Here is a 15,768-nt window from a genome sequence, read left to right on the forward strand (position 1 = left end):
AAACATTGAAAATAGTCGTATAATCAGTATATTATACACATATTACACTGAAAATTAACCCATAATAGCAAGTCTCAAAAGGCCCTACATTTCGGTTGGATTTCCAGGCCGTGGTAGGTAGCTGTGTCAATTCTATAATAAACATGTTTCCATCTAATGGTTGATTTTAATATTACAACATGTTCCAAAAAACGATTTAAAGTTGTTTTTGAATCCAATAAAGGTTAGCACAGGCTGAATTGTAAAGGTTTTAGGGTATTTTAGGAGCCTACCCATAATGCCCTGTATTTGCATACTGGTTTCTATTAACTTTACAGAGAACTCTAAAAAACGATTTAAAATATATTTTAGACATTGGTAGATGTTACCAATACGTTCTTTGTATTAATTTGGTTATTTTAAAACCATACACGACGTGTTTAGGTACAAGAATAATCTTTTTCTGTTAAAAAATGTTTAAATGCTGCAGTATTAAGCATGCCGCCTACTGCCATCTGCTGGTCGAATTGAATATTGCAGTGGCTGCGCCCTGGATATGTGTAAGGTACTCTAAAAAACGATTCAAAATGTAATTTAGACGTTGATAGATGTTACCAATACGTTTTTTGTATTAATGTGGTTATTTTAAAACCATACACGACGTGTTTAGGTACAAGAATAATCTTTTTCTGTTAAAAAATGTTTAAATGCTGCAGTATTAAGCATGCCGTCTACTGCCATCTGCTGGTCGAATTGAATATTGCAGGGGCTGCGCCCTGGATATGTGTAAGGTACTCTAAAAAACGATTTAAAAGGTATTTTAGACATTGATAGATGTTACCAATAGGTTCTTTGTATTATTGTGGTTATTTTAAAACCATACACGACGTGGTTAGGTACAAGAATAATCTTTTTATGTTAAAAAATGTTTAAATGCTGCAGTATTAAGCATGCCGCCTACTGCCATCTGCTGGTCGAATTGAATATTGCAGGGGCTGCGCCCTGGATATGTGTAAGGTACTCTAAAAAACGATTTAAAAGGTATTTTAGACATTGATAGATGTTACCAATAGGTTCCTTGTATTATTGTGAACATTTTAAAACCATACACGACGTGGTTAGGTACAAGAATAATCTTTTTATGTTAAAACATGTTTAAATGCTGCAGTATTAAGCATGCTGCTGACTCGTGTCTGTAGCTCGTTTTTAATATGTGAGCATCGGTTTCTAATTATTTTCAAAATAAATATTGTATAAAAAGCGTATTTGAAAGTGAAAACTAATGTTTTAATATGAATAAAAGTATTTGATAGGTTCACCATGCCTACATCCGCGGCTGTAAAAAAGACGCAAGGCCATGTCTAATTGATCATTCTGTGTACTGTATTCAAATGGGGTAGACAGCTCTTTGAAAAAACAAATAATCAATAGCGTGAAGGTATGGTTTAATGGCTGATCTCATTATGCCTCCTTCAGGTAACAGTTTTTTGTTTTTTTTTTAAAAACCTGTTATTTTAGACTTTGATTGATGTTACCAATAGGTTCTTTGTATTATTGTGGTTATTTTAAAACCATACACGAGGTGTTTAGGTACAAGAATAATATTTTTCTGTTAAAAAAATGTATAAATGCTGCAGTATTAAGCATGCCGTCTACTGCCATCTGCTGTTTGAATTGAATATTGCAGTGGCTGCGACCTGGATATGTGTAAGGTACTCTAAAAACGATTTAAAATGTATTTTAGACATTGCCAGATGTTACCAATACGTTCTTTGGCTTATTGTGGCTATTTTAAAACCATACACGACGTGTTTAGGTACAAGAATAATACTTTGCTGTTAAAAAAAAAATGTATCAATGCTGCAGGATTAAGCATGCCGCTGACTTGTGTCTGTAGCTCGTTTTTAATATCTGAGCATCGGTTTCTAATTATTTTCAAAATAAATATTTTATAAAAAGCATATTTGAAAGTGAAAACTAATGTTTTAATATGAATAAAAGTATTTGATAGTTTCACCGCGCCTACATCCGCGGCTGTAAAAAAGACGCGCGGTCATGTCTAATTGATCGTTCTGTGTACTGTATTCAAATGGGGTAGACAGCTCTTTGAAAACAAATAATCAATAGCGGTAAGGGATTTTTTATGCCTCCTTCAGTTAACAGTATTTTTTTTTTTAAAAAAACTGTTATTTTAGGCGTTGATAGATGTTTCCACAATATTATTTGTCTTATTGCGATTATTTTAAAATTATACACGACGTGGTTAGGTACAAGAATAACATTTATTCTGTTAAACTGTATCAATGCAGTAGGATTAAGCATGCCACATGTCTCATGTCTCATGTCTGTAGCATCGGTTTCTAATTATTTTCAAAATAAATATTGTATTAAAAGGATATTTGAAAGCAAAAACTAATGTTTTAATATGAATAAAAGTCTTATCGATAGTTTCAACTCTCCTACACCCGCGGGCTGTAAAAAAGACGCTGTGTAAAAATAGCCCTCCCTAAAAATGGCATCCGTTGTACCCTTATTTTATTACAAAGAAAAGACAGAAAGAAAGAAAGCAAGTTGTATTGTAGTGCATTTTTTTTTTTTTTACTATGTTCGAGACCCTCTGTAACAATAACCAGAGATTATTACCATACAGAGAGTCCCTAAACATTTTTTTACTATATTCAAGACCCTCCGTAACAATAACCAGGGGTTATTACCATACAGAGAGTCCCTAAACATATTTTACTATGTTCGAACCCCTCCGTAACAATAACCAAGAGCTATTACCGTACATTATTATACACATATTACACTGAAAATTAACCCATAATAGCAAGTCTCAAATGCGCCGGGCCCTACATTTCGGATGGATTTCCAGGCCGTGGTAGGTAGCTGTGTCAAGTCCATAATAAACATGTATCCATCTAATGGTTAATTTAAAGTTGTTTTTGAATCCAATAATGGTTAGCACAGGCTGCATTGTAAAGGATTTAGGGTATTTTAGGAGCCTACCCATAATGCACCTGTATTTGCATACCGGTTTCAATTAACATTACAGAGAACTCTAATTATTATTATTATTTATTTATTAGCAGACTCCCTTATGCAGGGTGACTTACAATTGTAAGCAAAGACATCTAATTAATGTTATTTGTGAAGCTAAAAAATTTGACCACTACATTCTTTGGCTTAATACATGATTAGGAGTAAGGGTCATCTTTTCCTGTTAAAACTGAATATATTTTGGGATTTCTCAGGACTAGTAAGAAATTATAGAGAAAGAAGGAAGAAAGTCTGTTTTTTAACCAAGCAGCAGAGTTATGGGGAATATGGTGAACAGACCCTGTCTGTTGGCCAAGAAGAAAGAAGCAGTCCTATAGAAGAAAAGGTACAAAAACCTGTTTTTTTTTATTTAGTAAGAAAGTTTTCTTAAATAAGAGTCTTAACTACTATCCTTCAGAATAATACAACTTACATAAAGGCTTCTTAATCAATATGTAATATTTTAAACTATTACACTGAAAAAGAACCTTATCTAACTGTGAAAAATCTATTGAGCCTGTTCTTTTTTCAGGGAGGTAGACTTGGGGGTGGGCTGTTCACTGTGTAATTTTTTTTAAATTATTATTTATTTCTTACCAGACACCTTTATCCAGGACGACTTCCAATTGTTACACGATATCACATTATTTTTTACATACAATTACCCATTTATACAGTTGGGTTTTTACTGGAGCAATCTGAGTAAAGTACCTTGCTCAAGGGTAATGCATGGACTGTTCCCACAAGGCTGTTGGCTGATATTCGAATACGGGGGTCTTTCTATCTACTGTATACAGGTTCTCTAATTATTTTCAAATTAAAGTTCTAAAAACAAAAAATAAATGAAAATCTTTCAAAGTTGGCTGTTTGGTCGTGTGTAAATTCAATTCTTTAATAATTACAATTATTTTAGTTAAGATGAAAACATTTACAAAGCGATGAAATTAATAAATACACAATTAAATAAATAAATGTCTGCTGTTCAAGTATAGTCTATAATTGTAGACAGTGTTCAAGTTTGTTACAAATATTTTAGTTCAGATGTAAGCAGCGCCAAACTATGGACGCTTATCTTTGAATTGATTGAATGGAGGTCAGAAATTGTTTTACAATCACAAAAACATGTTTTTAGTACTGTGTTTCTGATTTTACTGGGCGGATAGGCAGCTGCAAATGGGATATGGTTGTCTTTTTATGATACACTTAATATGATCTAACTTAACATGATATGGCCTGTATGTTATGATGTTTAAGATTTTACTGCATTTAACTAAGTATTTGCATTATTTTAACATATCCATTTTAGATCTTGAAACAAAATGACATACTTAAAATATTTTGCTGTCAAATTATAATAAGATATGTTAAAAAGAAGAAAGATTAAACCAAGCATACATTAACTGGTAGAATGACTGGGAATTTACAAACAGTATGAATGAGAACAACAAAGCATATTGCATAAAGAGGATACAAAATACCCTTTACAAAGGGAATCCTTTCAACCTTCACCAGGGTGTGTATAAAGAAAATCAGCATATATCTAAACTAGCTGTTTTAAAACAGAAAGATTCCTGTTAAACATAACACCGCAGTCAGCATATCTCTAAACTAGCTGTTTTACATTCTTAAAGAATACAACCACCAAAGAATAATATATTTAGAAGCCATGCGAAAAACATACAAAGAAGCAGCACCCATATATACGTGCACTTTATTTTAGGGTTGATAGATTCCTTGTATCGGCTCTTCTGTTTATGTTTGACACGTCTGTGGCGTCGGGACAGGCAGCCTCAAAACAAGTCCAGAACAGTTGAATAGGGGTGCCGACACAGCTTTGAACTATTGAGGACGTCTCGTGTCTTTGTAAAGCAGCGTCATAAAACACCTTTGCTTAATTTACATGTTAAGATCTCGAACAAACCCCTGGCTGTTTTTGACCCATGACAACGATGTTACTTTTTTTTTTTTTAACCCTCCACGCACACCCTAGGTATCTCCACTTGTTCGTTCAGTAACGGGGGTGTACACTTTCAATCGGAGGACTCTTTGAAACGCCATAGGTAATTTAATGTTTTTGTGTTTTCTTTATTTTGTGTTTGTTTTCAGTTGATGTTCATTTGTTTTTAAAAGGCGATCTTTCAGTATAGTTTAGTGAATGTTACTTGTATTCATTCTTTCTTTATTTAAATTAAGTCAATCTATCCTATACATATGGAGGCAAGCTTCCATATGTATCCCTCTATGACGGCTGCACGTTCGAGAAGCCCACCCCTCGCTCCGAAAAACACATTTTGTACACAGAATATTTTAGGAATAAATTAAGTAAAACAATAAAATGTTTTTTTTATTATTATTATTTAGAAAATAAAACTAACTTATTTTTTTCATTTTTGGCTGGGTTATTTTTGGTACTTCAAGGGCGATTTTGAAGAAAACAAAAGGAAGCACGGTCTCTGTATATGCATTGCTGTCGTGCAAAATCAAATACAGTAGACCTGTTTACTGTAAAAATAAATTAGAAGGTAATAAAGTGGAGTAGGTTCACGCCTCTATCTTATAGGCCTTCTTCAATTTAGGCCGCTAAGATTTCAGTTTACTAAAGACCCTGTATTTATTTATTTATTTATTTTTTTAAGACGTGAGTAGATTGTAGATAATATATTTCCTAAAAACAATCGCTATACTGTATTTTTATAAATTAGTAAACGATTACTATAAGCAAGTTTTTTCATTTTAAAATTCTGAGCGTCAAAAGTTTTTACAAGTACTATCATGGACTGTCTTCTGTGTTGAAACTCAACAAGCAAAATAAAATGTCGGATAGTAAACAATTTGTGTATGTAACAAAATGACCTATTTCCCTCTTGCAAAAGATATGAAATCATCCATCTGGTGACATTTTAGAAGAGGTTGTTACAGAGGATGCAGGATTCAGGTAACACCGCTAGGGTAGGAATACATTTGGCCACCCACGAGTATCACCGTTCCCCTTAATCACTTTTTTCATTATTAAAATACACGTTGTTTTAAGTGCATGTAATAGATGATGCTTGCAAACTCTATGCAGTAAGCTTGTATTGCAGGAGCACGTCGGGGCCATGTACAGAACTGCATCTAACTTACTTGGTCAAAACAGATTTAACAGGGACAGCTCCATGAACGTTATCCTTCACGTTTATTTTTCTATTACCATTTCATTTAAGGCTGAGGAGTTTATCAAATGTATTAATAAAGTATCACCAGTACAGAACAGAAATAGTTCACTATGATTATGAATAGTAAATTCAGAGAAGTTCTGAAAAACTTTCACAGCCAGTACATAATATAACTCTTTATTTAACATTATTTATAGCATTATCATGTTTCTCAACGGCTATTCTGCACACCATCCTGTTCAAATTCAAACTAATGGAACATATTTTGATGTTTGTAGGAAAAACGTAACTACAGTAAGAGCACTTAAATAAACAGTAACATAGCTGCTATAAAACAGAAAGCTTACTGTTAAAAGTAACACCACTTATTTATTTTTTTTAAATTCATGAAAATATTTGTTGACTACGGTGTATTTCTTTAAATAGTAATTTTAGCTGCATGACAGCTTTTTTTGTTTGTTTAAAAATAAGTTACAAGAAATTACATTTCAGTCATTATTTTTACTTCTGTTGTAATCTGTGCTTTATCTGTTTTAGCCATTTTTTAGTGTACATTTATTTACAGTGTAGGTAGGTTACAAAGCACCCCTGTTAACACTATCACTACCCCCTCCTTCATAAACTTTATATTAACAGGCCAAACACACACACACACATACGCACACAGCAATCACTACCCCCAAACTTCATCATTAGAAACAGCCTCATAAATATAAAACTACCCAATTGTAATTCCATTTATGTATATAATTAAAATGCGGGGGGCTTTCAAAGTAGTTTAAACTTGTTTAGACTTGTTTATTTTGTCTCTGTATTCTTTAAGAATGTAAAACAGCTAGTTTAGAGATATGCTGACTGCGGTGTTATGTTTAACAGGAATCTTTCTGTTTTAAAACAGCTAGTTTAGATATATGCTGATTTTCTTTATACACACCCTGGTGAAGGTTGAAAGGATTCCCTTTGTAAAGGGTATTTTGTATCCTCTTTATGCAATATGCTTTGTTGTTCTCATTCATACTGTTTGTAAATTCCCAGTCATTCTACCAGTTAATGTATGCTTGGTTTAATCTTTCTTCTTTTTAACATATCTTATTATAATTTGACAGCAAAATATTTTAAGTATGTCATTTTGTTTCAAGATCTAAAATGAATATGTTAAAATAATGCAAATACTTAGTTAAATGCAGTAAAATCTTAAACATCATAACATACAGGCCATATCATGTTAAGTTAGATCATATTAAGTGTATCATAAAAAGACAACCATATCCCATTTGCAGCTGCCTATCCGCCCAGTAAAATCAGAAACACGGTACTAAAAACATGTTTTTTTTGGTTGTTTTTTTTACATAATGTCCGACCATTTGTGATTGTAAAACAATTTCTGACCTCCATTCAATCAATTCAAAGATAAGCGTCCATAGTTTGGCGCTGCTTACATCTGAACTAAAATATTTGTAACAAACTTGAACACTGTCTACAATTATAGACTATACTTGAACAGCAGACATTTATTTATTTAATTGTGTATTTATTAATTTCATCGCTTTGTAAATGTTTTCATCTTAACTAAAATAATTGTAATTATTAAAGAATTGAATTTACACACGACCAAACAGCCAACTTTGAAAGATTTTCATTTATTTTTTGTTTTTAGAACTTTAATTTGAAAATAATTAGAGAACCTGTATACAGTAGATAGAAAGACCCCCGTATTCGAATATCAGCCAACAGCCTTGTGGGAACAGTCCATGCATTACCCTTGAGCAAGGTACTTTACTCAGATTGCTCCAGTAAAAACCCAACTGTATAAATGGGTAATTGTATGTAAAAAATAATGTGATATCGTGTAACAATTGGAAGTCGTCCTGGATAAGGGCGTCTGGTAAGAAATAAATAATAATTTTAAAAAAATTACACAGTGAACAGCCCACCCCCAAGTCTACCTCCCTGAAAAAAGAACAGGCTCAATAGACTTTTCACAGTTAGATAAGGTTCTTTTTCAGTGTAATAGTTTAAAATATTACATATTGATTAAGAAGCCTTTATGTAAGTTGTATTATTCTGAAGGACAGTAGTTAAGACTCTTATTTAAGAAAACTTTCTTACTAAATAAAAAAAAACAGGTTTTTGTACCTTTTCTTCTATAGGACTGCTTCTTTCTTCTTGGCCAACAGACAGGGTCTGTTCACCATATTCCCCATAACTCTACTGCTTGGTTAAAAAACAGACTTTCTTCCTTCTTTCTCTATAATTTCTTATTAGTCCTGAGAAATCCCAAAATATATTCAGTTTTAACAGGAAAAGATGACCCTTACTCCTAATCATGTATTAAGCCAAAGAATGTAGTGGTCAAATTTTTTAGCTTCACAAATAACATTAATTAGATGTCTTTGCTTACAATTGTAAGTCACCCTGCATAAGGGAGCCTGCTAATAAATATATAATAATAATAATTAGAGTTCTCTGTAATGTTAATTGAAACCGGTATGCAAATACAAGTGCATTATGGGTAGGCTCCTAAAATACCCTAAAACCTTTACAATTCAGCCTGTGCTAACCTTTATTGGATTCAAAAACAACTTTAAATCGTTTTTTGGAACATGTTGTAATATTAAAATCAACCATTAGATGGAAACATGTTTATTATAGAATTGACACAGCTACCTACCACGGCCTGGAAATCCAACCGAAATGTAGGGCCCCAGCGCATTTGAGACTTGCTATTATGGGTTAATTTTCAGTGTAATATATGTATAATATACTGATTATGAGACTCTTTTCTGTATGTTAATAATTGCTGGTTATTGTTACAGAGGGTCTCAAACATAGTAAAAAATGTTTAGGGACTCTCTGTATGATAGTAATTCCTGGTTATTATTACGGAGGGTCTCAAACATAGTCAAAAAATGTTTAGGGACTCTCTGTATGGTAATAACCCCTGGTTATTGTTATGGAGGGTCTCAAACATAGTAAAAAAACAATGCACTACAATACACCTTGCTTTCTCTTCTTTCTTTCTGTCTTTTCTTTGTAATAGTCTATAAAATAAGGGTACAACAGACGCCATTTTTAGGGAGGGCTATTTTTGACGGATGTCCGGTAAAAAGGGACGGGTCATAAATCACTCAAAGCGTGGGGGAAAAGGGGCGAAGCTTTAGAGCCATAAATCACTCAAAGTGTGGGAAAAAGGGGAGGTGCTTAAGGGTTATAAATCAATCAAAGTGTGGGGAAAAGGGGAGGGGCTTAAGGTCATAAATCACTCAAAGGCGTGGAAGGGGCGGGGCTTAGAAAAGTGACAGACGCTGTCGTACCATTACTACTGTTGTAAACCCAGGCACATATTCCCTCAGAAAGTTTGCTACACCCAGCATTTGGTGGAGGCCTGTGATCATCAGGAGTTTAGTCATCTGTAAGATCACCTGTTTACGTGCAGGATCTATCCCCTTTGTTCTCTGTTTAATTTCATGACCCAAGAAGGTAAATGATGACTGCATCAGTACCGCTTTCTTGGGGTTTAGTTTGAGGCCTTCTGCTTGTATGTCAACAAACACTTGTTGCAGTATTTCCATGTGTTTATCTGAATCAGGTGTAGCAATGCATAAATTATCAACATAGTGCAAAATATATTCTTTGTTGGGGACTTGTGAAATTACAGCTGCCATTGCTTGATGGAAGATGCAGGTGGAGTTGCTGAACTCTTGGGGGAGGCGTGTCCAGGTATACTGAACTCCCTGTATTGTAAGAGCAAACTTCCATTGTGAATCAAGCGTAAGAGATAAGCCCCAGAAACCGTTGCTGACATCTAGTGTTGAAAATACGCATCAGTAAGAATGGTGTATGGATTAGCTACGATTGGTGTGACTCTACGTATAGTGGAATTATGTCGCTTATAGTCAATAGTGAGTCACCATGTGCCATCTGGTTTAGGCACCGGCCATATCGGGGAGTTCATAGTGGAATTACACCGTCTTACAATGCCCTGTGATACCAACTGCTGTACTGTTACAGCTGCTGCTTTTTCTGCTTCTGGTTTTATGCTATATTGTTTCTGCGGCAGGTGAGGCTGTCCATTGACAGTAATAGTCATTTGTTTTACATGGCCAGAATCATTTTTATGTGTTGCCCATGTATTTGCAAAAACAGTTTATATGAAGAAAAGGTATACCCCTAATACAACCATATAAGCATTAGTTACAACCAACTTCGACACAAGTTTCTGTATGGCTCAATGCATATGTTTGTATTAGAACACAGATATCAGTGGAGTCAATTCAAGGACATGACCAACTCATAACAGGAAGACACATATATTTATACACAAACATCGTGGGTGACCCCCCCCCCCCCATTTTCCTGTTCAGTATAAAATTGTTAAGGTGAACACCCTACTAACTCACACCTCTAACCACCCCTCCTGTTAAGGGAGGGAATGTGTCCAAACCTCTAGAACATTCTATAACACTTCACAACTATTACTTAAATGAACCTATTTAACCTACTGTTCTACTTTTGTTACTGTAAAAGCCAGTTTAAACTAGTTTGCTCTTTGTGGTGATCTCTCTTCACACCTTGCACCCACAAACAGGCTTTTTCCTTCTCTTTGCGTATCTAGGCTAGACACCTGTTACCTTGGCTGTCTGCCCAAACATCTTATTTGTGACTTTGGGGTCACTAAAGGGTTAACGCCTGTTGAAATGAGAAAACAGGAGTACATGATCAGATTTCGTCAATAGTCATCTGTTTAACGGCAGTTGCTATTCATAAGAGATAATTCAGATGTGTTGTTAAGCCCCAATGATTTTCGTCTATGAAGGCATTTTTTTTAACCCTTTGCGGTCCTATGTCGGACCTGGTCCAACATTGCAATTATTCCTATCCGGTCCAATGTCGGACCCTTTTACCTGTGTTCACAATAAACAGTTTGGACGAATACTGCCTGTGTGAACCTGTTTATTTTCATGGAGCGTTACAATATACAGTATACCAGTGCTGCTGATGCAGGCGATGGGAAATTTTGGCTTGCTTGGTATTGCAAAAAACACTGATCGAGCCTCAATGTTTTTTTTTTTTTTTTGGTTCTGCAGTTAAGAATGGAAATCTTATGTGTGCGTATGCAAATGTGTTTACCAGCGTTGCCAAACAAAACAAAAATACAAAGTATTTATTTAAAAAATACTTTTTTTCTAAATGATGACATGTCCTGAATTTTTGACAGACGTCATAAGACATCAGAATCAGGTTTTGCAAACTGCTCGTGACTGACAGCTGCAGACTTGGGTTTCGGTAGTACTGTAGGTGGATTCCGTTTTTTCTTTTTGCAACAGGTATCGATGGAAACTAGGAAACATTAATAATGCTGATGATGTCATCAAAAAGAGGCAGATTTTCGTTCTTGCACGACTGTATACCAATTCATAAATGCTTTGCGACAGTCGCCCGTATTCTCTGATCATTTTATGAATAGCAATATGGATGACTTTCGTTAGTTTTAAATTAAATTTGTTTTATTACGGCAGTTGGCAAGTACTTTTGTTAATAGGGCCCTTTGAGTCTGTGACAGGCTGCAGATGGTTTCTGCAAGGAAACTCCTTGTTTCCTCCTGTTTTCTGCAAAAAAAACCTCAAAGTTTAATTCTATTGCTATATCTGCTTCAACTTTGTATAAAAGTATAAAATACAAATCTTTATAATAAAAGAAAATGTATAATCAGTAATCAATTACATAATACGTTATACAGAAAGATGTTTCATTTAATTGTAGAGCAAGCAAACAAACATACCCTTCGTGATAGCCATTTTTACAACTCTTACAATACTATGTATATATTAACTATCTGTGGCTTGTGTACACACTTGTGAGGACCGGGTAACGAAGTATGTTTTTGAAAATAAACTGAGGCTTTCAGAAAAGTCTGGAATCCTGTGTATTCAGTTAAATACTCTTCCCCACAACATTACTCCAGCAACATACAACAAGTAAACAATATCGGTTAACTTTTAATATCTATAATTATAAAACAGTTTTAATGTAGGCCATATATCTTGTTCTAGTAGTTTACAATAGCTTAACTGCACTACCTATTATTATCGGTATCCTATCGGTATTGGCCGATTAATATATATTATAATATATATATAATTAATAATTAATATATATATATATAATTATTATTTTTTATACTCGCATTGCTCAAGCATTCTATTCGAAAGTGTTTTAGCAGTGTTTTCCTTATTCTCTGATGTGTTATGATTTGAAATTTTAATTTTTTCTAGACCTATTCTATTTTGTAATCCTGGTTGACCTCTTAATTTGTGTAATTTCATTATCTTTTTGTTGTTCAAATGTTCTAGTGTTTTGTTCTCAAGGTTGTCTACTTTACGAAGTAACTGTCTCATTTCTGATGGAGGGAAAATGGAATTCATATCATTTATTACTATCTCTATTTCATTACTTATTTCTCTAATTCGTCTTGCCGATGTTAATTTAGCTTCCTGCATTACCTTAAACGAAGTCTCTTTTGATATCTGATTTACATTTAATCTACATTCAAAAGTTGTGCATACTGATGCGCTGAGGAGGCCAAATCTAGACTGATTCTCAGAGCCAGCATTGCATGATATAATAAAAATATAAGTTTATGTAAAGTGGTGTTAATTAGAATTAATACAGATTCAAAGATAGAAGTAAAAATGATGTCACAATATATAGAACACCATTACATCATGTAAGAATAAATCGTGGATTTGAATATAAACAATAACAAGTAGTTGTCATGCCGTCAAAAACCTATAAATACCTCCAATGTTTTGATTCAAACACAGGCTCCCTTGAGAAAGATATGTACAACATATCGAAACGTTGGGCAGCTGGCTCTTTGAGCTAATATATATATCAGTCCTTAGAAATTCTGGCATGTGATTGGTTAAAACCTCATCACATGACCAAAAATAGACCCAACTACTGCCCCTGTGACGCTGCTTACAGTCTAGTTTTATTTTACAGACTGCCTCAGATTAATTCATCACGTTGAGCATCCTTCCTGTCTTCACACAACAAAGCAAAATGGAGGACAAACTCGCATCTCGACCTCCTGAAAGGGATTTAGTGACGTAACAGAAAATGAATTTCAAAATATACTACAAAACAAGATGTTGCAAACACTAAAATTGTCATAAAAGTTTCGCTTTCAGTGTTTTCTGACTTCCTGAAATAAAAAAAAATCAAGCTGGACGATGTAAATAAATACAACATTTCTATGCTTAAAAAAACGGTAATGTACTATTTAAAACTAAAGCTTTATTAATTATTGTAATTTACTTGACTGATTCATAAAACAAATATGGACTGCAGACATGGGCTCATAGTGGGAAACTAAAGTCCCTTCGGGAAGAACTATTGTTGCAGCTTCGGGCATTATAGTCCCCTGTCGGTAACTATAGTTCTTCTCCAGAGATTGTGGAGGCCATTCCAGTGACAGCCATTGAAAAACCAGAGAGAGAGGAAGAACCCGAGAGGGCAGAAGTTGGTACCCTGGAGGTAGATGCCCTCCCTACAAGGACTGAAGACTGTCCTGAGATCGTCCCTCGGTCCACTGGAGGGGCCCAAACTGGGGACAGAAACATCTGGTTCAGCAGCATACGCCAAGCCCATATCTGCACCTCCCAAATCAAAGGTGCGGAAGGTCCCCAAGAAGATCCCTCCACTGGTCTCTCCTGCTGCTTCCCCTGTGACTGGGGGAGGATCAGTGACATTAAAGCGTGAGTGCATTGTGCTTTTCCATCTAGAGGAAACCAATGGAGATCTGGAGGAGAGGGAGTCCATTTAAATTATCCAACACTTTGGTCTTTGGAAAATAGACACGGATTCTTAGATCATTATATGTGTGTGTGGCAGAGTGGTTGCAGCGATGACGTCACGGACCAGGAAGAAGCAACACATAAACAAAGAAGGGCTGTAGTGAAACTGCAGCGTTACAGCGCTTAGTGTTTTTATTAAATAATAACAAAACAAAAGGTTTAAACAAAACAAACACCAAACAAACAAAAGGGCACGTTGGCCAAACAAACAAACCTAACAAGTATCATGCTGTTTTTTAGCCAGCACGTATATAGCAATTGTTAAATCGCGTTCTGCCATAGACTTACATCTCTCCTCTGACACTCTCCTCCTTGCGCAGACAGCTGGAGGCTTTTATATTCTGGCCGAGGGGTTAACTAACTGTTAATTATCTAATTACCCCTCGGCCACAGTCTGCACAAGTTTAGTAAGGATGTGTGACTGATCAGCTACTGATCAGTCACGCATCCTCACACGGTTTTTAAAATGCAAAAACAATAACAAATAAGCGACGCTTCGCCGTAATATAAACATAAATCATAATATAAATAAATAATAAACAAAGGGGCGGGACACTCCGCCACAGTGTGACAAACAGAGCTGCAGAAAAAAAACATCAAAATAATGGTGTGCAGTACAGTCCTCCAGCAGATCTCCTTTGAAAATAACCCCCAATGTGTGCATATTGCAGACTAAAATGGGTTAAATACATAAAACAAAAACAGATAAATATATTTTGAGGGATCCGCCTAGCAATTACACTAAGCTTGTTCTCTGTCTTGTGCAGTTATGTGTGAAGCTTATCTTTAATTTCTACCAGCCTACATGTCAGTGTAATTATTTTAAAACAATTATTTAATGTGTTAAGGATGCCTAAACCAAGCGAACTTCACCAGTCACTGGGAGATTTGATTAAAACTGCACAGGATGCAAGTCTTGAAGCCTACTGTGTCTTGTGTCCAGTATCAGTCTAAGAATGACCTAAGAGAAGATTCTGATTATAGGTACTGTTGTCAGGAGGCCTGAACATGTTGGACCTTCCCAGGGTTCCTTAGTATCTTTCGTGTCCTATGAGGTTTCCAGCCAATCATTGGCTTTCTCTCAGCAGCACTAGAGTCAATTGATGCATGTGAATGCTGGCGACAGCAGAATAAGATGGCAAAAAAGACTATATTGACAGGTGGTTTGAGCTGAGGGTGGCAGGTTGATGTGGACTGGTGGCAGTTGTGATAACAGTGAGGTATGACCAACATTATTTGCCTGCAGATGTCAGTTTCCAGGCTATTGGTTCAGACCAATTGTACATCTTAGCATATTTTCAAGCCCATAAATAAACACCTAATGTTAAGCAAGGAGAGTAGAATGTGTCCAGTCATATTAAATGCAATTAATGTATTTAAATGAATTATAATTATAAATTGAAGTCTGATTTTTCTTTTATATGAAATGTGTACAGCATGTATAAATCTCTTGATCATACAGTACTTTTATGTTTATTAGATGGGTTGCAATACATTGTCTATCTCTACCTCCACTGTCTTGAAACTGAGCATAATGTGGAAATGTGGTCATTCTTTTCTGTGAGTATTATGGGCCAGATATTAAAAAGAGATGTGAGTTTTGCAAGGGCAGTTGCAGGTATTTTTCCCCTCAATTCTGCCTTGAGAAAAGGTTGTGCTGCAAGTGACATTTTAAATGGGAGTTGTGGGAGAAAAAAAAACAGTTGCTCACTATTTTAAGTGTTCTTCCTCAGCTC

Source organism: Acipenser ruthenus, chromosome 2 (genome assembly GCF_902713425.1).
Source record: "Acipenser ruthenus chromosome 2, fAciRut3.2 maternal haplotype, whole genome shotgun sequence".
NCBI classification, from domain to species: Eukaryota; Metazoa; Chordata; class Actinopteri; order Acipenseriformes; family Acipenseridae; genus Acipenser; species Acipenser ruthenus.